This window comes from Solanum verrucosum, unplaced genomic scaffold, assembly GCF_900185275.1.
Source record: "Solanum verrucosum unplaced genomic scaffold, falcon-dt-bn FXZP01000062.1, whole genome shotgun sequence".
NCBI classification, from domain to species: Eukaryota; Viridiplantae; Streptophyta; class Magnoliopsida; order Solanales; family Solanaceae; genus Solanum; species Solanum verrucosum.
The window spans coordinates 1,174,248-1,199,965 of NW_026020477.1; the positions used below are offsets into that span (position 1 = coordinate 1,174,248).

The 25,718-nt window shown below is 37.6% G+C and overlaps 1 pseudogene; it reads left to right on the plus strand.

Annotated features, from left to right (window-relative positions):
* The first annotated feature begins 16,710 nt into the window (after positions 1-16,710).
* Positions 16,711-25,368, plus strand: LOC125809327 (12-oxophytodienoate reductase 1-like; annotated as a pseudogene).
* Positions 25,369-25,718: the final 350 nt, after the last annotated feature.

The window sequence follows — 25,718 nt, forward strand, 5'->3', positions numbered from 1 at the left end:
CCTTCTAGCAGCCCTTCAAGTAGTCATAATCGGAAGAACATAGGGCAAAGATTAGGAGAGAGAGATCTTATAGAGTTAAGGGAAATCTATCCTCGAACCATGATAACTATGTATTAAAGCATTTAAAACATGCTAAAAGGGAAATTTCATTTCAAAGCATGCAATTTACCAAGTTTAAACATCATCATAAAGATAGTTGGAAAACATAAATCATAACATCATCTTCAATGCAAGATAGCACCATCTTTAAAACCTTTGAACACTACGAGATACTTCTTTAAGTATATTTTAGTTCATTATTAGTCTTGTTGTGGGAATAAGCCTTAACCGACATTGAGACCATGGGAACTATAACATGGAATTCGGTGTCTCCCACACCGAAAAAGGTTGGTCTACTTGCCTAAGGTACAACCGGTAACTCTTAGCTTAAGTGGATCCACTAGATAAATAACCTACGGGGGCACATAGTTTATGGGATATGGAGATTTCTACTAGAGACCCGGACTCAACTACGTGAAGGCTTCCATCTCATGAGAAATACTTTGGGAAACCCAGACTCTACTATGTGAGAGTTCCCATTTGGAAGCCCGGACTCAACTACGTGTGAGCCTCCATCTCATTTCAATATCCACTCGGTGCTAAGCATAAATCCCACGGATTACTTATTAAGTTTTAACTTAACTCATGTCTCATGGAAGGATGTCCTTGACAACCAATCAAAATTAGTTCATTAGGATAGCTCATTAGATCATGCGTGAGCAACTTATCACCATCCATGATCACTTTTACTTTTAGATTCAATTAGGTGAGAAAAGCCTTTCAACCTTAGAATCTTCATTATATGAGAAAACATTTCACATCATGCTAATTATGTGTTCATGAGAATGTCCTTTCAATCAACACCACAACAGTATCATAATCATTGACATTTAACTCTCAAAGCATCCTTAAAGCATTTACATGAATTTTATAAAGACAAGCATAAACTCATACTTACTCTTTCAAGGTTCAAAACCTACTTTCAATCACCACATCTAAAATCCAAACATTAGATAAAGATTTCATCATTATTTCATGTGATCCTATCACTTCATACATCAATTCATAAAATTTATCTTTCATCAACAAAGACCCACATCTTAAGATCACAATTGAGAAATATGAGAATTGCATGTGTTCTTAGGGATACCTAATAAAAACCATAGGAAATCATCAATCCATGATTAATATAACATAATTCAATCATTAGAACTATGTTTGGAAGGAAACCATGACTTTTGATTCAAACCCTAACAATTTGGGATTTCTATCTTTTTGAAATTGGATTTTGAAGGAACCCCATGGATGGAAGATGTCCATGGATGAAAGTTATCATACCTTAACAACAAAGCCCAATTCTAATATTCAATGGAGGAATTGAGACTTGACCTTGATCCTAGCTTGAACTTCCTTCTTCTTGTTCTTCTTCTTCTAGTTTCTAGAGAGAGAAATATTTTAGAGGAGAGCTTTTGGGGATTTATTTTGGGTTTTGGGAATAATGACTTGAATGGGTTATAGAGTTAAAATCACATATATTGGTGTACTAAGCTTAGGCAAAACAACCTCACTTTGTTTTAATTAAAATCAGAATTACCCAAATAACCCTCAACTTACAGTGCGCTGCCCAAGGACCACGTGGGGTCCCACAAGTTGTGGTCTTCACCATGAGCCCTGGTCCCCTTCGTGGACTATGGAACAGTAGCTAGGCATCCCCTCCCTTAACCCCCTAGATGCTAAGTCATCTTCACGACCCTTCCCATGGTTGTGGTTCCTACCACGAGTCGTGTTGCCCTCCGTGGTCCATGGACCAGTGGCTAGCGTTGCCATGCCTTGACCCCCACATGGCCAAGTCAAGACCACGACCCCTCCCACGATCGTGGTGGCCTTCACGAGCTGTCAAGTGGCTTGTGGGGAGGGTGAACTTTTGGGGCCGTGTTGGCATGGCTACTGCCTCCCCACCACAATACCTCCCACTACTCGTGGTAAGGTTGGGTGCTTGGGAAAAACTATGCTGTCGAAACCTCCTTCTTGGCTCTAGCCCTCACACACTTATCCCTAGTTTAGTCTACTAGTTTCTGGATCTTTACACTAGTTAATGCATTCAACTATATAATCACACCCCAAGGAAAGGGGTTTAGCAAAACATATTGAAAAATGATAAATCGTTACCAACAAAATTTTCCATCTTATTTGACAACAATATGCAATTCCCAAATGCTGAAATTGAAGCTAAAAATCTCACAATCTCTAAATCTCTACTCCAAAATGTAAAAACTCAAAAACCCAGAAGACAACAATGTGGGAATTCCTTCTCCTCTTTTCAAAATTGCATTTATACATTCCCAAAATTACAACAAAGAGTCAACTCGGCAAGGTAAGTCGGGTTACCCACCAGTTCGGCAATCCACCGAGTTGCTCCTTTCATTTCTTTAGCTTGCCTTTTTCATCAAAGAATTTTGTAACTTTCGGTGAGCTAAATCGTCATCACCGATCTCTTCGGCATGTCGTCGAATCACTTGTCTTCTCGCCAAGTTAGTTTCATCCATGGGCTGGCAAGCTGGAACTTTAGGCAAGCTGAAGGTCCACTCGGCGAGTCGCTGAGTGGCTTTGTAGTACCAACTTTTCTTTCCTTCAACTTTATCAGCTTTTTTGCTCCTTTTTGGCTCGTAATGTCCTTGCCTTGCTCTTTATCCTTTATTGTTTCATATCAACATTTAACATAAGTTATGAGCATCAAATAGGCATTGAGGACACTGAATCCTTGAATAATAAGCCCAAAATGAGTCGAAACTCCTGACTCGTCAACACCTCCAACTTAAACTTTTGATTGTCCTCAAGTAAAACACAAGATCAATTAGGCCAACAGAGATGTCTACAAATAGTGCTACTTGACACTCAACATGAATGTACACGAGGTTCAATCTAGACATGCAATGTTCAATTGTGCACTAACAGTTTCAAACTATGGCTAACCATCATCAAATAGAGTTCAAGCTCACAATGCTCACTTCAAATGTAAATCCATGCTCAACAAGAGTATTTGAATACCCTCACATCAAGGATAATTTCATGCTCTCACAAAGACCATCAAAGATTCATAACTTAAGGAATCAAAATTGACTCTCACACTCTCAATGATAAACACATGCATGATTTTACCCATAGGCTTACCCGTTTTTTCCGCGTAACACTTCATTCCACTTATGCAAGATCACCAAGGTATTTCAAGGATTGTAACTGGACTGAGGGTAAAGGTATGATCATTTTGGTTTAGTGACTTCTACCTTCATGAAGCATGTCTTGAATTTCCCTTCTTCTCATTTTCTTCCACTCTCTTAATCTTCACAACCCACCCTTGGTATATTCAAGCACAAAAATTCTTGGATGGCTTATCGAATACCCCTTTTCTTTCCACCAATGCTTCAAATTTCTTTTTACATCTTTGTTTTCTTGTTTTTCTTTCTTTCTCTCTTTTTTTATATATGGAGGGATTCCATCTTTTTCAAAACAAGTCTTCAAGGGTGGATTTCACAAACTTATTTCTCAATTTCTTTCCTCATTTTTACCATACCCCCAACTTAGGATTTTGGCCTAAGTTGGCTATTCAAACGGACCAAGGCTTCATGAAGGTTTTAGGTGGGTAGGAAAGGGCAAAATGTGGTCGTGTTTCATCCAAAGAAAAGGTTAGACTCAAATGGTGCCAAGCTAGGTTCACACTCTCACAAGGTGGTCACAATGAGGAATAATAGCAATTTGGTTCACTCTCAAAAATTTTGTTCCTAAGATCATCTCTTTCATTCACCAATGCTAGTCAATTGGACCAACAGGGTAAGTTCTAATTATCATCAAACACATATTTCAAGAAAACCTCACCACACAAGACATTTAACACAATTATCGATCATGACTCTACAAGTTACGCTCGCGTGAAATGATCATTACAAGACTCACTTCGACAATTAAATAGTCACAATGAGGTGCTAAGAGTTCACAGATGACTTGTGCAACTCAAATTTGCCTCATTGGACTTGCACAAACATATCGTTCAATCAAGAGCACTATTTAAGTCATCGGTATTGATCACAACCGATACTCAAATATGTAAGAGAACATCCACAACATTCACACATCAAGAAATCAGGAGATGGATCAATGGGATTAAAAATCAACATTCACAAATTTAGCCATAATAAACGAGAAATTTTGAACACAACCAAAAGTAGTAAAACAATAAATCATCCAAAACAAAAAAAACAAACCAAATACAACCCAAGGGGATAGGTATGAGGATACCCTCACCCCACCAAACAAAATTAAACAGTGTCCTCAATGTAAGATAAAATAAATGTCTCAAAAGTAGATAAAAACAGGAAGAGAGTCAAGATCCCTATGTTTGGCTAAACTTGAGGTGGTTGTTGTGCATCTGGCTCTCTCAATCAAGGCATCAGTGCCTAGCTCCCCACCAATAGTGGGTTGCGATACACTGGGACCAATCATCGATGAGTCCCGCAATGAGGCCTCTGTAGCAAGCTAGACCAAATCACCCTCAAGATCCTCTAAGTCCTTGTACACCGGATCCTTTCGAGTCGCTACCCCTTTTCATCAGTCTCCGGCGCATCTGACTCATCACCATCAGCAGCTAAAGCAGCATCTCCAGTCACAATAGCCGGAGGGATCTCAAAAATAGCTGGAACATCTGAAGTGGCCCCCTTGGGAATGTCAACTCCACCCCCAAAGCATAAAGATGTATGTGGACTTCAGCTCGTCCAAGTCACGGCGAAGTCCAACAATATCAACCCTCAAGGCTACAAAATTAGTGGCCTGGTGATCACTTTGCTCACATGCCTCCACCCTCGCAATTAGTGCATCTAAAGCTCGGCCATGGGATGCAATCAACTCGCGTTGTCCCCGTAGCTCTTCCCAAATGGGGGTAAGTGTGGTTTCCATAGATCGCTCAATCATGGAGAGGAAAACTGCCTCAACTCTCGAAGCACGTACATCGGTCAATGGGTGAGGTGGCCCATCTTATAAATCATGGCCTGAGTTAATCGGTGGGAGGTAGCAGCAACAAAAGTAGTAGGAGTGGAGGAGCTAAGCTTACATGTTGGCTTACTGGCTATAGTAGGAGGAGTAGTAGCATCTCCAAGGTCTCTACATCGGCAACTGGGGATGTATCCACCGGTGCTTTCCTCCTCTTCTTGGACTCATCCTTCATATACTCCACCCCGATCTACCAGATGTCATTAGAAGAGGTAGGAGTAACCTCAACATGAGTCTTTTCCACGAACAGCACTCCAGCCTGGTGACATAAATCACTAATGAGGAATGGAAAGGGTAAGAAGGTTTGACTCTATTTTTCCCTCATGGCCATCTCCAGTGAAATAATCGATCCCAAGTTTAGCCTCTCTCAATCAATAATGCACCCCTGAAGTGCAGCCTTCGAGTGATAGAGGATGGACTCATTCTGCAACGACATCAAGGTACTGCGAATGAACCCGAACCAATACCAAGCAGTAACATGAATATCCCTTTTCTCAATAGGGTCCCCTGCATCCATCCATGGAGGTGACACATATGACAGTACTTGGGCCAACCACCCCTTCAAGTCGTCCAACGACTTGGTCTTGAGTGTAGTAGTCAAGGTGTGGATTACCCGGACTGTGCAAGTAAGTAACTCATTTATATCGTTCTCGCTGCATTTGACCTTCTTCCCACGCACCTCAACAAATTCTAACAGTGCCCCTGCTCCAGCCTTCTTCTTCCCTTTCGAGGGTGGCGGAGGTGCCTAGGCTGGGGGCAGTTGTGGTACTTGATCTGCTACCTGTGTTGGAGGTGGTGGAGGTGTCGGGAGTCTCATTGGATCATGCAGCTCTTTGGAGAGCAACTCAGCACATTTGCCCTTCAGGGTTTGATCATCAGCTGGTTCGGACTCATAGACTATAGTCTTGGACCTAACATATTCCTAACTTTCAGACTCAAATGTAGTGAGGTGGGTGGTGTAGACACTCATGCTGTCGGAGCTGGAGTTGCTTGAACTAGGCCTCGTAGTTTGTTTACCCTTACCCCGACCACTTGTCAGTGTGGTTCGAGGTCTCGTAGGTCTTGGAGGTGCAACCTCCATAGAAATTTCTACTCATTTTTCCCTTTTGCATTGTTAGGGACCCTTAGCTGGAAATTTTGGTCTGGCCATGTCTGTAAAAAAAAATAGTAAAAACAAGAATTCGGTGAAAAGGGTTAGTAAAATATCATGATTTAAAAGTGCAAAAAAAACTTGCCAATCAACTCGGTGAGTCACCGAAGTCAATCGGTAGACTTCAGAAAGCTCGCCGAAAATTACATAATAAAATATCATAATTTCAGCATAAAACAGCGAGGTAAAAGGTCATTCGATGAGTCACTGAACCTAATTGGCAAGGCAAAAGTAGCTCGCCAAATTTTACAGAGTAATTCCTGAAAATTGTGATTCAAAAAGGCGAGGTCAAAGACATTCAGTGAATGGCCAAGTCAACTCGGCGAGCACATGCGTGGGGCCGAAAATAATACAAAATCAAACATCAATATTTCAGGGCAAAAAGGCCATGAAGGGAGTTAGTCGATGAACTGTCGAGTCATTCCGTGAGCTAGACTAAGCTCACCAAACGGCCCATCATGCCAAAATTTTACCCCTACTCACAATTCTCAACGCTCAACCTACGATAACCAAATCAAACCCTCATTCTACACAATTCAAGACTAGCCCATACCATAACTTACCCCAGGGTACTCAGATTTCCCCCAAATTATCTAGATTCGACCAAACAACGTCTTTGCCCTTAAGATTGACGTCACCTAATCCATCATTCAAAAAATTAAAGTTGTTTAATGCAATTCGGGTTACTCAGAATTTGACCACACCAAACCCAACATGCACAACCTCCATTCAAACAATTTAAACTCGAAACATCAATTCAATTAGGCCATACATAAAACCTAACATGATCGATTACCCTACAATATTCAATCATTGATTAAACACACAAAGATACACATTAGATCAATCAAATACACAAGCATGCTTAGATTACAACAAGAAATTAAGGTTAATTTAGGACACCAACCTCAGAAGTACAAAAGGAAACAGTGAGGGCAAAAGCAAAAGCGAGCAAGGCAAAGAACTCCAATCATACGATGAGACTCACGCAAAAATTCAGTAAAAAATAAGATCTAATATGAAGTTGAGAGAATAAAAGAGCCAAAAAGTTCAAAATATGGAGAGATTTTGAATTTAAAACGGTTGAAAGATTTTGACCCTTCAGTTCGCGCCTCAGTCGGCGAGGTTCATTAATGTTGTCAATCCACTCAGCGACTTGCCGAATTGATTTTTGTCCGCCGAACTTTCAAGAAGTCCAACTATTTTGTTGGTCAAAAAGGGAGATCAACATCGGGCTCGCCGAACCACTCAGCGATTCACCAAGTGGGTTCTGAGCTCGCCCTTCAGCCTATTTCTCCCAAACATTGAATTTTCAACCTGCACATCCAAAAAATGTTATCCACATGCTGAAAAGTAAAAAGTTGTATTGACTCCCAAAAAGTGCCTTTTTTAACGTCGTGCCACGACGTAGTCATGGGATCATGTCTCATTTTTCAGGTTCACCAAAGTATCACTTGAGAGCCCCTCTTTTTGCCTTGGATTTAAATGTGCCGAGATCTGACCCATCTGTGTTTCCAACTACTTAATGGATACCAAGTGTGATGTGACCATTTGGTTAAGGGAAGAGACGTCGTCTTTCATTTCCTTTAGCACCTTGTTCGATCCTTCCATTTTGCTCAGTATACGAGTAAGCATATCTTCGGTTAGAAAATTTTCCAGATCAACCCTTAGTTCTTTCGGCTTTTTACGCTCATGTAGAGGTACAAAGCGATCTTTGTCGCCATCCTAATCCCTCGAATTTGCACCACGGTCATTCCATTCATGATCTGGATCTCTCCTACCATCATCCCGATCTCTATGTACATCTTCATTGTACATGGCCTCAAAGTGTGCTTCATCAGGATTTATACCACTATTAATTTCGACTGCATTCACATCCTTACTTCCATTTCCCATGACATGTTTTGTCAATAGGTCCATTTGGGTCATCATTTTGGTCATGTTTTCATCTCGCTCCTAGTTCTTTTCTAGTTGTTCCTTTGTCAGCCCAAAGTTGAAAGGAGACATCTAATCTTCTCTAGTGCACCATGCATGATTAATTTTCGTCATCTCATCAAAAAGGGATGATGATATGTCAAGCGGTTGTCGCGTGATTCCGTCTCGAATGAGCTACTCTACCACACCTTTGTTGACCATGTCGAGGCTCCGGTAAAAATATTTCAATAACTCGTTGTTCGATAGCCCGTAAGTTGGACATTGGAGTAGCAACTTTTGGAACTTTAACCATGTCTCATGGATAGGTTCACCATCAACTTGCTTGAAGTTTTGAATATTATCCCTCAACTTAACCATCTTTGAAGGAGGGAAAAACCTTTCACAAAACGCATCGGTGAGTTCCTCCCAAGAGGTGATTGAATCCCTTGGTAGTTCAGTCAACCAGTTTGTTGTTTCTCCCATTAGAGAAAAGGGAAAAAAACAAAGTCGGACTGACTCTTGAGTGATGTTCGGAGGCAAACAGATAGCACCCGCACTTCCCAACTGATCCTCAAATACATCATGCAAATTCCAATGTCATCGTTGTTCCCAAGTTGGCTGGTGTTTCTCCCATTTACACTCATCTCTTCACATGTTTTAGAGCATCCAACAGGGAGTGATACAGTAGATAATTCGATCAAGAAGTAAGATGGTGTCCTAATTGTTTGTAGAGGTAACACACTCGCAACAATAAAACAAATCACAAAGTTCCAATGATTAATATCAAATGGGGGGATTTAGGTAACCAATTTACAACAACTAAAATGGGAAGTAAACAACTAGAGATTTGTCAAAACTCAAGCCTACACCCCGGACATAACACGACGTATAAGACTTTGAAGAGCCTCATACAAGCCTCATAGCATTCATAACATAAGACATATGAAATAATGCGGATTTTAAAACATTTCTTTAAATCCATACAATCGAAAACATCATTTAAAACAATGGAAGTCTACTAGTCTCACATGGCCATCTAAAAACATCTTGAGTCATAACTAGGGTCACGGCCCTTACAATAGAGAGTCTAATAAGTGACTAGTACAATGAAGAAATCAAATGACAATGAAGCACTTGTTCTTAGGTCCATGAAGACATACCACAAGCTTTGGAAGAACTCAATCCAAGCCCTTTGAACTAGAAGAAATCAACTCAAATACCGGAACCTACACTTTGTAGTAAAAATAGAAGAAATATGGGTTAGCACACAAAAATGTACTAAATATGATAGCCATGCAAAAACCACGCTAAAAAGGGACATTTTGGTTGAAACCCATGTTATATGCCAATTGGTGAGAAAACATCATTAACTTTAGCAAAATGCATAAGATACAAGTATAATCATCATAATTCATTACATCGCATTAGAACATTCATCTTAAGTAGCCCTAAGCTATACTTGTGCAATGTAAGAATAGCATCCCATACTACTATTCCTACTAAGTACCACTTTGATGCAACCTTAGATAAACTTACCATTCTTCATTACTCATCTTTAGCCAATACTCATGCATAAGGAACACATACATTTCATAAGTCATGATAGGGAAAGTAACTCATAATACAATCCAAGTAAAGCATGCATAATTACATTAAGCATTTAAGTCAACATTCTCATTAACTTCATTAAGAGCACATTCATTCATTAAACATTAAGACATTGGAGAATCACACCATAGCCCTCTTAAAGCCTACTTGTGTAATGCATGAATCGCATCCCATAATATCACTCACACTTCATAGAACCTCTCAAGTAACCATAGCACGTATCTCACATGATGGAAATAAGCATTAATCGACATAGACCATGAGAGCAAACCATGGAATCCGGTCTCGTGTAACCCCACACCGAAAGAGGGTGTCCTACTTGCCTAAGGTAGAACTAAATGTATAAAATTTTAGGTGGATACACTAGCTAAAATCCAATGTGGGCACATAGTTATGGGATAAGAAAGATGTTCATTGAAACCTCGCCTAACGTAGAGAAAGCTTCCATCTTACCATATCCACTCGGTACTTAGCCTCTATTCCCATAGAGTAGTTCATTCACATTAACATTATTGTACTTGAGAGTACAACCAACATTAGGTCTACCGACCCAAAGTACATTACACATGAAAGGACCACCACCGTTAGGTCTACCGATTCAAGGTACATTATGAGGATAGCTCATTGAATCCTCAAGAAAGGGCCACCACCATTAGGTCTACCGATTAAAGGTTTATCCTTTCACACATGAAAGGTCTACCACCATTAGGCCTACCGATTCAAGGTTTACCATAACATTCATTCATAGACTCCTCATGAAAGGGCTACTAACATTAGGTCTACCAATTCAAGACATAACATTACATTGAAGAAACCTTTCACAAATATCATTATCATTCATAAGTGTATAATTGAGAATAACCTTTCAATAATAACATAATTACATTCTATAAATGATCACATTACTTTCATAAACATAGAAACCTTGTTTTTCAATAAGGCACATGCATAATCATCATAGTCATGTATAGGTTCTTCATTCATAGCCGTTCAAGAACCCTAAATCACAATTCATGATTCACATCTTGCATCACTATTCTATACATGGATATTCACATATTTCAATTAGACTAATTACTACATGCATAATTTGATCACAATCCACTCACATCAATCATCACCCACACTTTAAGATCCAATTTGACAAAATAAGGGAATTCATGGATTCATAGGTAATTCATCATAAAACAGTATTAATTCATAAAATTGATCATAATATAAGAAAATAAACATATTAAAATCATTTTGAAAGTGAATCCATGCCATAGATTGAAAACCCTAGGTTTTGGAGAATTTCAACTTGAGAAATAGAGTTTTGAAGGGACTCCTTGGATGGAACTTAACCAAGGATGAAGACTACCATACCTTGATGGAGTTTTCCTCTAAATTTGAGAAGATAGACCTTGGTTCTTCAAGCTCTAGCCTCCACTTCTCCTTCTTCATCTTTGGGAACTTCTACAGAGAGAAATTTTGGAGAAGATGAACTATTTTGGGTCTTTGGGAATAATGAAGCAAATGGGGTGTTTAATGACTTTAAATCATTTGTATATGTGAAATAAAACAATTAAAATTGACCCAATAAAATAACTAATTAATTAGGAAATTACCATTTAACCATCGACTAGGCAGCCCACTCCCAGGCACCACGAGAGGGCATCACGAGTCGTGGTCCTACCCGTAGTCCTTGGGCAGTGGCTATGGCTTGGGGTCTTGGCCAAAAATAATTGAAGTCATGACCACAAGACCTCCCACGATTCGTGGTCAAAACCACGAGTCGTGGTGAAGGTCGTGGTCTTAAGGCAGTAGCTAGGCTTCTAATCCCTGCCTCCCACATGCTTAAGGGGTCTTCATGATCCCCTATATGATCCGTCAAGGGCACCACGACTCGTGGTGGTGCCAGTGGTCCCTTGACCAGTAGCTCCTTCAACTTGACACTTCTCCCATGAGGCTAAGGCAACCCCACGAGCCTTCCCATGGTCCGTGGTCATGACCACGAGCCGTGAAGTGGCTCGTGAAGGGGAGCCTTGGCTTGGGCACTTTTGTGGACACACTGCCTCACCAACCACAGGTGGCACCACGACTCGTAGTGGCCACCACGGGTCGTGGTCATGGTAGGTAGTGGCTAGGCTAGTTTTAGGCATCCTTGGCCCCCTAGCCATGGCCTTCACCCAAAACCTTTGTCCATTACCCTTAACCCTTGACGATAACTCCCGCATTTAGGCTCTAGTTAACCCTACTAATTTTTTAGGTGTTGCAAGAGTGGTCCTTAGGAGTGTGATACGTTGAATGTTAAATTCGTGTAATGGGTGATTACTAGTTACTCAAAGATGTTGAATCTCAGTGGGTTGACTAAGTTTTGAGTGAAATAGTCATTTCTCAACCAACTATTGTGTTTCAAGCGAGTTCTTTCGAACCTCAACAAGCAAAACACAATCGAACAATCAAATTCCTTAATTAATCCCCTCTGTCAAGCTAGATTGGTAAGAATGCAATCAAACCCACTTTCTCAAGCTAGATTCATATTGATACAATCAATACAACTATCAACCAAAAATTCGACTCTAATACCTCTTTCTCAAGCAAGTATAGAGTACTAAGGTAGAATTGCATTTGCAACTACAATTCCTCAATTAAAACATGAACAATTAATTGAACCCACTTCAAAACAACAATAAAATAAGTAACTAACAACACCCATTTGCTAGTTAACGCATTCAACTACATCGTCACACCCCCAAGGAAAGGGGTTTTAGCCAAACATAGTGAAAAACAAGAAATAGATACCGACGAAGTTTTTCATCTAATTTGACAACGATTTGCAATTCCCAAATGCTAAAATTTAAGCTAAAAATCTCACAATCTCTAAATCTCTACTCCAAAATGTAAAAACAATGTTCTAGAATGTAAAAACTCAAAAACCCATAAGTGAACAATGTGGGAAATCCTTCTCTTCTTTTAAAAATTCCATTTATACGTTCCCAAATTTTCGAAAAAGAGTCAACTCGGCAAAGTAAGTGGGGTTCACTGACCAGTTCAGCGAACCGCCGAGTTGCTCCTTTCGTCTTTTTGGCTTGGCTTTTTCATCAAGGAAATCCTTCGCATATTAACATTTTAACATTAGTTTTTAGCATCAAATAGGCATTGAAGACACTAAATCCTCGAATAATAAGCCCAAAATGAGTTAAAATCCCCAACTCATCAGTCATCAATAATTATAGTTCATGATTTCAAAACTATTTCCATTAGTATTAGGGGCATCTCTTTCATAAAATGAATGACTATGGGCCTTAAAAGCTATTATGAATAGATCAATGACGGTGAAAGGTTTTCTCACGCATGGTCTAAGGAGGTATCCTATGATAAGACAAGTGGCGACTACCCATGTTTTTTAAAGATAAGACAAGTTAAAACTAATAACTACTCCATGGGATTTATACTTAGCACCGAGAGGATATTGAGATGGAAGCTCTCCCGAGTTGAGGCTAGGTTTCTAGTAGAAATCTCCTTATCCCTTACCTATGTGCCCCCAAAGGATGATTGTCTAGATAGACATTAGCTAGTGGATCCACTTTAGCTCAGATTCATGGTTCTACCTTGGAAAGTAGGACAACCCTTTTCAATGTGGGAGACACCAAGGGTCCATGCTATAACTCGTAAGGTCTCTATGTCGGTTAAGGCTACTTCCCACAATAATGAACTAAGGTTACTTCAAGAAGTATCTCACATGTGTTCAAAAGATGATTTAACTTGCATTGATCATGATTAAGTTTTATGATTCTAACCCTCATATCTTATGTTTTAACTTGGTCTTCCCATATCATGAAAATGTCCTATTTGGCATGATTTCATACTTTTATGCATGGCTATCATACTTGGTACTTGTTTGTACTAATGCATACTCTTGCACATTGTTTCACTAATGTAGGGTTCGACGCTCCTATCCTGCATCTTTGTGACTAAGGATCTATTAGTAGAAGATTGAAGTTTGGTGAGTCCTCATGTTCTGAGGACCAAGCCTTTACTTCATTATGTCTTTACTTTGATTTTTGGAACTTGATGTACAGGCTACGCCCAGATCATTTCTTATGTACTAGATGGCTTTGAGACGATGTTTAGACTTTCATTTTTCTCTATAAAACTTTTATATGTTGAAATTGTCTTTTAAAATCTCTTGATTTTCTATTATCTTGTATGATGTATGCTAAGTTGCTTGTATAGGGCCTCTCGAGGTCTTGTACGCCATGTCACGTCTAGAGTGTACTTTGGATCGTGACACACCCTCTATGAGTGTTAGATCTCGGATGACCATCACTGTTTGGATTGTGCTGAGTTCTTGGCGTCCGGAGACTTGTTGTTGTTTCTTCTTTTGGACCTTTCTCTATATTGTATTTTTTTCTTAGACATACTTGTATATATAGTCTTTCTGTACTTAGTAGCTCTTGTACCTATGACACCAGGTCCATAGATTTGGTATTGTGTTAGTTTATCATTCTTGGTCACTTTTGGGCCTCTTTAGTTTATTGTTTATCATATTTACAGTTATATACTATGGCCATATTATGTACCTTTATTCGTGTTTTCAGTTGTTCATCATACTATTATTATATAGTAATCTTTTGTAAGTTAGTTTTGGATTTTTGTCTAGCCTACTCAGGGGTTGTGGTAGGCGCTATCACAATATGATTTGAGGTCGTGACAATTTTGTTGCTTTTGCTTCATTAAGCATGTTTGTCTTTTATTTTCAATGTGTTTTTAATGATCTTTGCCACAATTTTTGTCCAGTATAAAGTTAATGACCTCATGCTCTATGACTTTAGAGTTTACAAGTTCAACATATCAGAACTTGCAAAGAAAAAAATTGCAACTAAATTCTTAGATAAATAGCATAACTATTTGATAATGTTTTGTTGAATATAATTAGGGATGAATTTTAATATTTACCAACAAAAGATGTTTGTGTTAGTTTATGTATCCTTTTGATAGTGACTTTAGAGCATACTGGTTCAAAATTGCTATTATTATTTTTGTTTCAATGTGTATGTTTTGCTTATCCTTTTAGAAAAGGTGAAGGGTAAGTTGGTCATTAAAAATAATGTTTTATAATACGTGTCTTTTTGCCCTAAAAAGAGATTGTCGGCACATCAGTTTTATATGAACATATACACATATTTTCCTTTTCTCTTCATCGATTCTATCGCCTTCTTCGATCATCCCAGAGTTTTACTATATTCAATAAGTATTGTAACATTTTTTTTATGTTTTATTTGTTGTTTTGGTTTTTTGCTGCTCATTGTTGGTAGTACTTGGTATTAATTGCAATGATTTCTCTCTATATTTATCATAAATGGCTTAAGATTGATGCCCTTAAATCCTACCTATTACTTGGTGTTCTTTGCTCATGAGGTTGAGTCTAGAATAATAGATATTTTACTGACTTTCTTTATTCATTGAAATTTTATTTTACCTTAGGCATAGGGTTTTGTTGCTTCTGCATCATTAAGCAGGAGGGTCTTTTGTTTTCAATGTCCTTTTATAATATTTGCCATAATTATTGTCCATTTATATGGATTATGAGAGTTTACAGGTTCAACAGATCAGAGCTTGCAAAGAAAAAGTTTCTACTAAATTCTTAGATAAATATCTTGATTATTTGATAACATTTTGTTGAATATAATTAAGGATGAATTTTTACATTTACAAACAAAAGATATTTGTGTTGATTCATGTATCGTTTTGATAGTGACTTTAGATTTTACTGGTTCAAAATTGCTATTATTTTGTCTTATGTTGAAAAGGGACAAATGTTTCCAACAATTGCCAGTGAAATAAGTAAAAAGAATGGCATCCTCAAGTATAATGGAAGAAGAAATAGAAGAAGCAATTATAAAACAAAACATATAAAAACCAATCACTACAAGAAAATGAAATGAAGTACTAAACAAATGCTTAGAGCTTGTGGGATATTACTTCTTCTTCATTAAACTTCATAAATATATATATACCTGGAGTAGGATTTAATGTTAATGTTTTAACTACTATATGAGAGACATTTATATTTAGGTACTTGAGTCTTGTGTTTCTAAATTAATTTTCTTGAGAAGATTTTGTAAGGAATGAATTGTTAGATTGTGCTGATGTTTTTGAAATGATAGGTACATCACTACAACAATTTTTAGCTATTGTGATATTATGTTAGCTCTTCTATTCATTATGTTTTACAATCTCATTTAGCTTCTATGATATTATGTTAGCTCTTCTATTGATTACAATTTAGAACTGCTTTTAGCTATTGCGATATTTGGTTAGCTCTTCTATTCATTAGTTTACTATAACTATATATTGAACGCAATACTTTTAGCCTCTAAGATGTGACCTGCAAAGTTACTACCCATTTTTGTTCTTTTTCCCCTTAGCTTCAAAATCTATTGTTCAACTTCAAATTGAAAGACACATATACAGCCTAGGAGAATGGAGAGCAAACTTATTAGTTTGATGAGCCTAAGGGACCAAAATACCCTTATTTTTCAATTTAATGACAAAGAGCACACATACTAAATCTGTTAAATGTGTTATGTGGCTTTATCTTCAACCTTCTTCATCTCTGTAATGGATCTATGTGTTTTTTTCCCATACATCAGCTACTAGATATGCTCAAACTTTTTTAATCTTATATTTTTCTAATGCTAACTTCCTACCTTGTTTACCTCATGTAATAGGGACAAATGTTCTTGTTGAATATAAAAACAAGGAGACTACACCCTAACTAACCTTCAACATAACACGTTGCATATTCTTAATATCTAAATAGAATGTACATAACTATCTCGTAAATCTCTGAATCCAAATTTAAACACATTGTTTACTTTTCAATTACTGTAGTATTGTGTTATTTCAAATAAACACACATGTAGTATTATTCATATGAGCATCATTCTCTACTTTCTCCTTGTAGTTTTGTATACTAACAACACCTTTTGCATTTTAGTGCAAGAATTGCAGTGAAGGTCAAAATAGAGGAGAAAGCTCGAGATGGAAAGTCCTTTGCTCACACCCTATAAAATGGGTAACTTTCAACTTTCTCACAGGTACTTTTGACTTTCTTGTTTGAAAATAGTTTCATATAGAATATATTTTTGGTGCTTTCTGGAGCATAGATTGTTTGATAATGCACTTCTTATGGTTGAAATGGATGATTTTGATCAGAGGAATCCTGAATTTATATCTTTATAACAAATTAAGAATAACAAACTGAATGAAAACTTGTCTTCTTGTATTTTTGGCCATTTATAAGAATTGCCTCATGTGACCTTCATAAATCACATGAGATTGTATTGGAATCGAATGGCATACTTGAAAGCATGTGCTCTTCAAGGTATTCCACCAATTAATGGCTCAATCTTTGGGTCAATATAAACACAAGGAAGTTGATAACCTACTCAATCTTTAAAGTATTAATATTAGGGAAAATAATACAAATCTCACTAATTAAGGTCTTGATTACGTGCCTTCTCATAAATTTTGAAATGATTATTCGTGCAAGATTTCAGTCTTCAGATACATGTATGTGATGCATTTAGATAGATGTATCTTGGATACATGAGTAAAAATTAGGTGTAATTTACTTCAGATACTTGTATCCAAGTGGATTTACATGTATCATGGATACAATGACTCTCTCACTCACATCTCTCCTATTTTGATTGACTATCTCTCTCTCAATTGCCTCTCTTCCTATACATTTGTATGTCATAATGTATTTTCAATGTATATGGTATCTCAAATACATATATGTAGTGTGATTTGTAACTCTCTTGCTCGCCTCTCTCCGATCTCACTCACTCCTCTTTGTGTATATGTATTTTAGAATATATGTGGAATGTATATGGTACCTCAAATACATGTATCTAGTGTCATTCGCATGTATTTGGGATACATTGATTCTCTCCCTCGCCTCCCTCCTATCTTGTTTGCCTCTCCTCTCTCGCTCCCCTCTCTCCCTTTGTATCTATATTTCAGATAGTATATGGTAGAAAAATACATGTATCTAGGAATATCTAACTTGAAATCTTGTATGGAATTATTAACTACTGAGACAATATGTAATTATTTTAAACAAAAGGAAGAATTAGTAAATAGTGTAGTATTTTGCATAATTAGGCAGTTTTATTAAAAGTATTTTTGTGTGAACAATTTTATTACCACTTTGTCCACAACTATCGGCCACCACTTTTAACCACCTCTGCCATCATAACTACCACTACCATTGTCAACTACCACCACCATCACCAACCCACCTCTGTCATCATAATCACCATCGTTGCCAGCTATTACCGTCAGTCGCGGTCTATCACACCTACCAGTTCAATCATTATAGTTATATTAAGAATAACTACCATCATTATCACCTCTACAACTTCCATCATTACAGTTATATTCAGAATAACAACCATTATTATCACCGCCACCACTACAAAAAATTAGCATCACTACAACCAATTCCTACTTTTGACATCACAACTACCATCACGATCAGTTTTCCACCAACATAATCATTATATACCACACATTTCTCAGTCAGCACCACCAACCACTAACATCTAAAGAGATTGAGAATCAAAGCAAACATGAATGATCTTGTTCAATTGTAACGTCAACTTAAATACAACTAAGACGTAACTAACTTGACTAATTTTGAGGAAGTACACTAACAACTTAATATATAACTAACTTGACTAACTCTAAGGAATTGCTTTAACAACTTAATATAATCTTGTGAAAAAGATAAGATCAAATGATTTGAACTAAATCAACTCTATAAACCTGAAAACTATAAGTATCTCAACACACCTCCTAAAGTTAAGTGTGGTGCAACAACACCTAACTTTGATAAACACCGAAGAAAGGCAGGTTTGGGCAGCAGCTTTGTGAGAGTGTGTGCAATTTAATCCACGGTAGGAAGATATTTGACAATCACTCTGCCTAATTGCACACTATTGCGGAGGTAAAAAAAGTCTAGTGCAATGTGCTTCATGTTAGTGTGGAAGACTGGGTTTTTGTTGAGATATGAAACATCAATGTTATCACAAAAAAGTTTGGCATTTGTAAGACTTGGTATCGTAACTCATTCAACAAGTTTTGGACCCAAGTAATCTCAGAGAGTGCATTGGCTACCGATTTGTATTCTGCTTCAGTGGAAGAGCAAGCCACTGATTGTTGCTTCCCAGAGGACCAACATATAGGATTTGGTCCCAAGAAGAGTATATAATTAGATGTGGAGATTATGTCACAGCAATCGCCCACCCAATCAGCATCAACATACATATGTAGATTTCTATCAGAGTGGTGAGATATTTGCAAGCAAAATGTTGTTGATGACTTGAGATATCGAAGAACCCTTTTTACTGTTTCTGCTTTCAAGTGCTCCAGACTCGGGGATTGCATAAACTAAGATAATTTGTTAACTGCAAAAGCAATATCAGGACGTGTGAATGATAAGTATTGCAACTTACCAGGGTGCGGCGATAAAAGGTTGCATCGATAGGAGGTGAACTTGAGAACATGGGTGTCGCAACCCCTTTATAGTCTGTTGTATCCACATCTAAGAGAATCTCAAGTATGTACCTGGAGTGTTATAAGACAATTCCATTCAGAACATGTTTAACTTCGATCTCAAAAAAGATAGTTGAGTTAACCAAGGTTTTTTGGGAGAACCTACCAGCCAGAGAGTCGATTACATGTGTGACAAGGGTTGGGTAATTCCAAGTAATGAGGATATCGTCAACATAAAACAAAATATACATAGTGACAACCTCAGATGTGAAAATAAATAGAGAGGCATCTGATTGAAACTTAACAAACCCGATACCAGTCAAATGAGACTTGAGAGCCTTATACTAGGGATATGGAGCTTGTTTTTTTGCCATAAATAGACCTTTTGAGATGGCATACATGATTGGGAAAATTAGAGTTAGCGTAGCCTTTCGGTTGAGCCAGGAATACTTGCTCTTGTAAGTTACCTTGCAAAAATGCGACGTTCACATCAAGTTAGTGAACCTTCCACTTGTTTTGAATTGTGATGGATAGAACGATCTTGATAGTGGTTGGTTTGACAACCGGACTAAAAGTTTCATAAAGTCCAATCCTGGATATTGTGTGAAACATTTTGCTACTAATCGACCCTTGTACTTGTCAATGGAACCATTAACTTTCATTTAGTTCAAAACAACCAGTTACAATCAACATTGTTCATTGGGTCCTAGGTACTAGTTCCCAAGTTTGGTTTCTCATTAGGGCTTCGTATTCCAGATCCATGGTATTCTTCCATTCAATGTACTTAACTGCTTGCTTAAAGATATTTGATATGGGAGAATGGTAAGCCAAGAAGCAGAATTGTTTTTTCGATTTGAAGATATTATTTTTGGACCGTGTGACCACACTGGAGAGTGGAGGGGCATCAATAGTCGGCATAGTGTCTGGAGGATTTGGTGGGACCACATTGGAGGGTGGAGGGGCATCGATAGTCGGCATAGTGTCTTGAGGATTTGGTGGCTGCTGGATCAATATTGGTTAGGGAGGACTAGAATCGGGTGATGGGGGAGAGGTGGTGTGGGAGGGATTATTAAATAGTGAAGGAGATTGAGAAGCGATAGGAATTATACCTAATGAAGTGGAGGTTGCTAGTAGTTTCCCTTCAATTATGAACTCTTGAGTGTTGCGAGATAAATGCAAATTTGTTGAATTGGAAGGAGAGGGAACTGTTGGGGGGATAGTAATAGGCGGCGGAAGAGTTGGAACGAGATTGGAGTCCAAATTGTGTTGGACTTCTGGATGGGCAATCTTACAGACTGGGGACTCTATGATTTCCCATTTTAACGTGGAAATTTTATTTTTCAAGTGTGAGAACATTAGAGTAAAAGGAAAAATATTTTCACAAAATTGAACATCACAACTAACGAATATTTTTGAGTTCATTGGATCAAAATAGAGGTGTGCATGATTAACAATAGAAACTCCTAAATAAACACATGGTGTAGATCTAGGCTGAAACTTATTGTGTGTAAATGGTTTAAGCCATGGATAACAAAGTCAACCAAAATTTTTTATCAAAGAGTATTTTGGTGGTTCTCCATATAATTGTTTATAAGGAAAATCATTATTCAGGCCAGGTGTAGGAAGTCTATTTAACACATAGACAGCATGGTGACAGGAAAATGACCATAATTCAGATGGTAGTGAGGCTTCATTGAGAAGAGTTCTAGCTGTTTCGACAATGTAACGATGTCTTCGTTCAGCTATGCCAACTCATTGGGGTGTGTAGGGTGGGGAAATTAAATGTTCAATGTCATTGCATTGTAGGTAGTGTTTAAGACATGTGTAATACCCCCTCTATCAGTATAAAAGGCAATTTTGTGTTTAAATTTTTTTTCCACCAAAGGATGAAATTGTGCAAAAATAGAAGCGACTTCACTTTTGTTTTTGATTGTATACAACCAAATATATTAGGTGTAATGATCAACAAAAATGTTGTAATACAACTTTTTATCAATGGATAAAATGGGTGATGGACCCTATAAATCACTAAACAAAGTTTGAAGTGGTGCATTGCTATTTAAAGTGAGTTGTTGATATGAGAAACGATGAGCTTTATTTGATGAGCAACAATTATAAAAATCAAACTTTTCTTTGGTTGAAAAGGGAAGTGAAAATTTATTCAGTACTAAGTCTAGGATTTTCAGATGAGGATTACCCAGGCAAGAGTACCATAGTTGATGGGAGACTTTGGTGGAGTTGAAGTTGGCGGAAGGTGATATATGATCCCTACGAGGCCACTAATAGAGCCCATTTTTATTCCAGCCTTGTACCAGCATTCTCCAAATTTTGAGATCCTTCACAAGAAAAGATTATTGAAAGTTCGATTGAGGTTAGATTGTCAGAGCAAAACTTAGCACCAGAAATAAGGTTCTTTTTGATAATTGGACAACAAAGAGTGTTAGAGAGCATGAAATTAGAATTAGAAGCCTTAATTCGAGTTAAACTAGTGTGAATAATGGGAATAGTTTTACTGTCACCCATGGACATTTCCTCATTGCAAATATACTCTTCAAATTTATCTGAATCTATTATGACATGATGGATTTCTCCAGAATCAAGGATCCAAGGATTTGCATCTGGTGATGATTCGACAGAAAGTTGACCTTAGCTTCAAAGTGATTGCACAATTTTGAGTGACACACATCAATGGTGTGCCCGATCTTCTTCCAAAGTTGGCATTTAACAGCTTGCCTGGGTTGTCTCCCATTGATTGTGCCAGGGTACGCCTATTGTTGAGCCTGTGGTTTCGAAGATTGATTGGGGAAGTGGTAATTATTCTTGTGATGTTGGGGCTGAAAGTTGGTCCTTTGTACAAATGCAGTTGTGATGATTGAGGATATTTTTGCAATATCTTGATGTTTGAGAAAGAGTTCATGGTCCGTAAGTTTCTGGAATAGCTCCTCAAACCTTAAGGTTGTGTCACGCGCTCTTATAGCAGTAGTGATTTCACGGTACTTATGATCCAGGACACTCAAGATCTTGACTGCTAGTTCATCATCAGCCACTGGAGAGCCTGCTAATTTGAGAGCATCAACAATTAGTTTGACCTCATGTAAGGAAGTAGCAACTATCTTAGAGGTCTTTTTCAAGTTTGCAACTGATCTCACAAGTTGAAGATACAAGTGTGACTGTTGTTGGTATAAGCTATATGAAGGAGATACCATGCCATTTTTGTCGAGGAAGCAGTTGCAACAATGGGAGCAATGGTAGGGTGAATTGATGCCATCATTGCCTATTGAATTAGTTGATCTTGGCAAAACTATGTATGATATTAAGGATTTGAGACAGTACTATCAGTTTGGGTGATAGTGGTTGGCGGAGTAGATTTGGCACCAGTGAGATGCCCAAGGAGCATGTGTCTGTTGAGTAGCATCACCAGTTGCAAAGTTGAGGTTACCTTGCAGTTTGATGGGTAATTGGGCTGCTGGAATAAATTGTACCACATGAGTGGTAGTTGGGACTGCAGCGGCACTGTCACTGGTGGTAGCAGGGACAACCATGTTTTTGAAGAGGAGAGAGAAAAAAAATTGGATTCGACTCCTAAGAGTTTTAGAGAGGCTCTGAAACCATAAAGAGATTGAGAATCAAAGCAAACTTGAATGATCTAATTCAATCATAACATCATACAAGTAAGATGAACTAACTTCACTAATTCTAATATGTAACTAACTTGACTAACTCTAACGAACTATTTTAACAACTTAATCTAATCTTGCGGAAAAGATTGGATCAAACAATTTGAACTAAATCTACTCTAACAACCTGATAACTACGAGTATCTCAACAACATCAACCAACTTATCATCCCAATCATTACTACCACCACAATTACCAATTGCTACCATCGTTCTTTTTGGATTGATGGATAAAATATGAATTACTTCTTATTAGTAACACTTAATAAGTTTTGCAGAGTTGTGTTGGCGCCATTAACAAGGACAAGATCATATGGCAATGTTCCTCAACCACATGTTGTCCTTTATTACTCACAAAGAACCACAAAAGGCAGTTTTCTTATATCAGAAGCTACATGAGTTTCTGACACCTCCCATGGGTAACCTCAGTTCTTGCAATTTACCAAGTTTGTAGCTCTAATTAATTTCCTCCCAAATACTCTTTTGAAATACTTTATTAATTGAAGATACAAAGATACACCTGGTATATGGAGGAAGGATCAAGTCGAGGCCTGGAAACCAATTGTAAGTGCTGTCCATGACAAAGGAGGAATCTTTTTTTGCCAACTTTGGCATACAGGGAGAATTTCTACCAAAGGTAACTAACTTTGCCTCAGTGGTTTTAACCAATTTATATACTCATATTTGATACTTCGGGAGAACCATCTCATTAAATGTAACTCCGGATCCTCTTAACAGATTTCCAGCCCAATCGACAAGCTCCTATCTCCAGCACAGACAAGCCAGTAAAAACTCAAACTCCGCCACGACAGCTGAGCACAAATGAAATTCCTCAAATTGTTAACGATTTCAGGATTGCTGCTAGAAATGCCATTGAAGCTGGTAAAACTTTTCAGTCTACTTTGATAGAAGTTGTTTGAGTCTTAAATTCTGGAGTACAAAATCTTTATTTCATATTTACTATTTTTATGATGTATAATACCCTAAAAGGAAAGAAGACAAAAAACACAAAATCAGTATTTGATAAAATGGATGGTGAGAACCTTAGTATGAAAATAACATGCATAAGATGAGTTGAATATATCAGTATTTGAATAATTCTAATGACTTATTCGTCAAACTTGATAAAATAGGATGACCTTTTAGTATGTTATATATAGGAAGAGCTTAATTTTTTCCCAGTATGTAGATTCATTTTATGTTGCGTATATTTAGAATGTAACTGTCATATGTGAACATTGGATTAGAACTTGTAGTGTAAACAATAAAGCAGAGAAACAAGAAAAGAATTTTGTACTAATTGCAACAGAATTTGTGTGAACAATATGACTTTTGCAGTCAAAATGACATTATCGGTGCTCTTCAGAGAAATTTAAACCAGAATGAGTTACTTTTCAGTTATCTCCACCATGGTCTAGGGGAAATAAAGAAAAGAAATTTAGGTGTAGAAGTTTTTGCAAACAATTTTACATCTTGTAGACCATTTTCTGATATGAGTGCTTTGTTAGATTAATTACTAGGTGACTTGATTAATTGTGATGTGCTGTCACATCAGTATTGCCTTCAAATACACTTTGTAGGATTCTGAAATCAATTTTTTATTATGTAAACTATTCAATTGTAGGATTTGATGGGGTTGAGATCCATGGAGCTCATGGCTATCTAATTGACCAGTTTATGAAAGACCAAGTCAATAATCGAACTGACCAATATGGAGGGTCTTTAGAGAACCGTTGTAGATTTGCACTCGAAATAGTTGAAGCAGTTGTAAATGAGATAGGAGCTGACAAAGTCGGAATAAGGCTTTCCCCATTTGCTAACTACATGGATTTTGGAGACTCAAATCCAAGTGCTTTGGGACTTTACATGGCTGAATCCTTGAATAAGTATGGTATATCTTATTGTCACATGGTTGAGCCAAGAATGAAAACAATTGGGGAAAAAGTTGAATGTCCTGAAAGCCTTGTACCCATAAGGAAGGCATTTAGAGGTACTTTTATTGTAGCTAGTGGTTACGATAGAGAAGATGGAAACAAAGTTGTGGATGAAGGCCGAGCTGATCTTGTTGCGTATGGACGTCTGTTTATAGCTAATCCGGATTTACCAAGAGAATTGAGCTTGATGCACCTCTCAATAAGTATAACAGGGAAACATTCTATACTTCTGATCCTATTGTTGGCTATACTGACTATCCATTTCTAGAAAATGTGGTATGATGATGCCAAGGAAGCTTTAAAGATCACTAGGACTTCCTCAACAAGGAAAGGATTCCTTTGTATCTTGAAGTGTCCTCACAAATCAAATTATCACCTTTGATTTAGTTTCCACCCCAGAACCTGTATTCCAGGACTTTCTTTCTTGACTTGATTGGATATCCATTTTACATCCTCATTCCAACTTAAGATACGTCTTTACAGAGAAAGAACATATGATTGAAAGACAACTTGTCATGTAGAACATTATATGTAAGTTGTGAACCCATTGGAACCAAAATTCATCTCTTTTATCGTGCCAAAATCCAGAGTAGTTTACATATGACTACTCTATTAAAAATGTTGGAAGTCAATCAAATCCAAGCCTCTGGCTCCTCTTGGTTTGCTCAAAGTTCCCATGCTACCAATGACTGCCTTGAAGTTTCTGTAGCCCCTGACCATAAAAACGTTGTGCAGATGCTAGAGATCATTTGAATCACTTTTTTTGGCAGCTAGAAAATGTGTGCCCGATATGTTTGCAGTGTATAC